Genomic DNA, 3383 nt, shown 5'->3' with positions numbered 1-3383 from the left:
ATTCTACTGTTACAAATTTTTGATATAAGGTTCATAACTAGTTCAAGATTCCATATCAAGTTGATTAACATTGATGTCCTATATTTGTATTCCTACTTAAGGCTATATTTTGGCACATCATGATTCTGCACATACCTTGATAGCTCATGGGATATTCCTCCACCATGATGATCCACAAATTATAACTCCCTGTAATTACTACATGTAAGATATTTTATTGTGGATTTCCACAAATGATATGGAAAAGGCTTTGACCACCATGGTCCTAAGGAAAGCATCTTACTAGTTGGATCACAATGAGGAGGAGAACCAATTTTTGAAGAAGTAGAATGCGATATTGTAGGAATTTGTGAAAGAGGTAGCTGATCCCATTAATACAACTAACCATTAGATAGAATTGAAGGCTTCCCTTAAGAAATGAGCTATGACCTGACTACAAAGTGTTCATTTTTTGATGTTTTCAATAGATGGCATCATAATTTTGAAGAGCATGGAATAGAAGTCATAGAACTAAATATGCAACTACTGCATGACATTAGCAATTTTTCAAAGAAGACAAGAGGCATCACATCACAATAGTTTGGGTTGTTAAATGATATTTCAACATGGTACAATGACTTAATGGCTCTTTAGAAAATTAGAAGTCAAAGATACCAAATGATGCTACCCATATTCAAAGCCACCTAATTTGAGACATTCAATGACTAGATTAAGAAGATATAGGTGGGAAGTAAGTCAATGATGAAAATATTCCAATATCTCTTGGATATGTAGGAAGTGGCCCAAGCCAAGATTTTAGAGGTTGGTCAAAATTACAGTGTGAAGATCCTTGAGATTTTTTATGACGACTCAAGAGAGAAACTATCTTTAGTGGAGGTATTTGTACAATAATTTCAAGTGTCCTTTATGACAGTTTTTTTAAAGGATGATATATGGAGAATTTTCAAAGACATGAAAGTGCTAAACAAGTTAGCTAGTTTCTAAATTTGGCATATTCATGCTCTAAAATTACATTTTTAAAACTAAATAGTTGGTAACTTGTAGATGTTCCTATAGGAGGTTAACTTCCTATATTTTAAAGTCTCCTAATCTCTATCTATTACAAAAATATTTCTCCCTTCTTCTCTTCTTCTTCTCTTTATAGTTTTGAGTTTTATAAAGGCCAATGCATAATTTAATGAATAAAAATAAGAGTGCATACCTACTTAGCACCATGTTAGGAGTCAATTTATATATAATTATCATTGAATTGATGTTTCTAGCATGCTTTTTATAAGGGCCAAAACTTAGCTCATAAAATTGCATGGAGAATAGGGATTTTTATAAATTTAAGAGTATAATTTGTATACAAGGTTGTTATTTTGATTCCATAAAGCTATGCTATTGGCGCTCTTATTCTATGTGTAGTGTTTTTTGTTGGACTATGCATTTCCTTTATGAATTTATCTTCATGAATAGTAATAGAGCAAGTAGTCTTGTTGCATTGTAATTCTTGTGCAAGCATTTATATTTTGGAGTTTGCCACATGTAGTAACATAATTAATCTCTTGTGAGCTATTAGAGAAGGGAACATTTTATAGTTTTTGGATAGCAATTCATCTCATGTTTGAAATTTTTTTGTGGTTGAAGAATTTTACAAATTGTGAAATATCATGTAATATTTGATAAGTTGCTTTGATAATTGCATTAGAATAGTTAAGGGTATAATTCTCATGATTTCATTTCTTTTCTCCTCAAACCCTTTGAAATTTAATTTGTAGATCCATTATTTATGTATCTTATGTCCTTTTAGGAATTTATATTGACCATTTTGTTTAATCTCTTATTAACTTGTCTTTACAATTTTCTTTTCAGATACTTACTTAGAATGCAAATTTATGTAGTTGTGTTGTTAGAATATTTTCATCTTCTCATACAATCATAAAGTACAAAAAATATTGTGATGAAATCATGTTTTCTAGGCTTTGTAGAATTACTAACATGAGAAAAGTCATGCTTGCAAATATAAGCCTTAGTAAAAAATGAGTCATCCAATTGAAAAATAACCTCTAAGAACCTTGGAGTTGGTTGTTTGATCATCTTTTTAAGAGATAGATTCATAATCACTTCTGCCACTGTCATTATGCAACAAAAAATACTCAAAATTACCTAAGGAAATACCAAATAATTATAGTAAATCAATGAGATGTACAAGGTTCTTCACTTCCAACTTGAAATAGATGGTAGTGTAATGAGCAATGTAAATGTTAGAAATCCCTTCATTCTTCAATAGTATGATGTCATAAACTTTATGCTATAGAGATGCATCCCATAAAAGGTAGTAAATAGAGTAAAAAAAAGATTATAAATAGGAAGGGAGTAAGTGAACATTTGTACAATATAGACATTTTTAGTTCAAAATAATTTGATTTAATTACATTTTTCTCAACTACAATGCTTACCTAATCTATTAAAGAAAATACCATGGTGCATAAGTAGGGTAGGAATAAAAGTGTATCCAACATCATTATTATGAAGCCCCATTCTATCCTATCCTATTTATTTTTATAATCAACAAGATTGGTTCTAGCTTTTTCCAAGATGGTTTACCACAATTAATGAATTCCTAAAAATAGATGAGATGAACCCAAGTATTTATCTTCCTCTAGCAAATCCTATTTGCCTAGAATTGATGACTTTAGGGAGAAATCCTTCAACTCCAAGAGGAGAAATACTAGATAGTACTTTATATGAAACATTAACTAAAGTAAAGTTCTCAAATTTTTAGTGAGAGTTGTATCACCTTCTTTAGGGATTAGTTTATTGAATCCTATATTGGTATCTAAGCCCAAGGACACAAATTGAAAGTCTTTAGTGAATATATCTAACAATTTTTTCTCTAATCCAATCAATTTTTCTATAGTAAAATTCAACTAAAGGCCCATCTTGTCAGGGGACTATAAAATTATTAATCTTTAGGGTAGCACATGTGATCTCTTAAAGTCACAACATCCTATAGATTTCATTATCCTCAAGACTAGAGTTAGTCCTTCAAGGCATCATTCGAAGAGTTTAGGGTATTACATCTATCCTAAATATAATTCATCATGTCCATGGTTTTTATAATATTAAGGGTATGAGAGAGATTTTTTGAATCCCTATAGCCCATGTTAGTTGAAATATTTATAAAATTTACCTTAGCTTCCTGGATTTTTATTCTCCACAATTTTGTGAGATAATTCCTAGTACCAACTATTATGTCTATAACAACATGTTTTGCTAGATTATCCTATATTTAATTCTAATCTACTTGAATGAATCAAAATAGTTTATTTTCCTTCATCCTAGCAAATTTAGCCTTCTTTATCCCAATGACTTAAAACATATTTTTCTAATATTTAGTG

Source organism: Cupressus sempervirens, chromosome 1 (assembly GCF_028749045.1).
Source record: "Cupressus sempervirens isolate cs-2001-9-10 chromosome 1, ASM2874904v1, whole genome shotgun sequence".
Classification (NCBI taxonomy): Eukaryota; Viridiplantae; Streptophyta; class Pinopsida; order Cupressales; family Cupressaceae; genus Cupressus; species Cupressus sempervirens.
Note: the sequence above shows the minus strand (reverse complement) of the source record.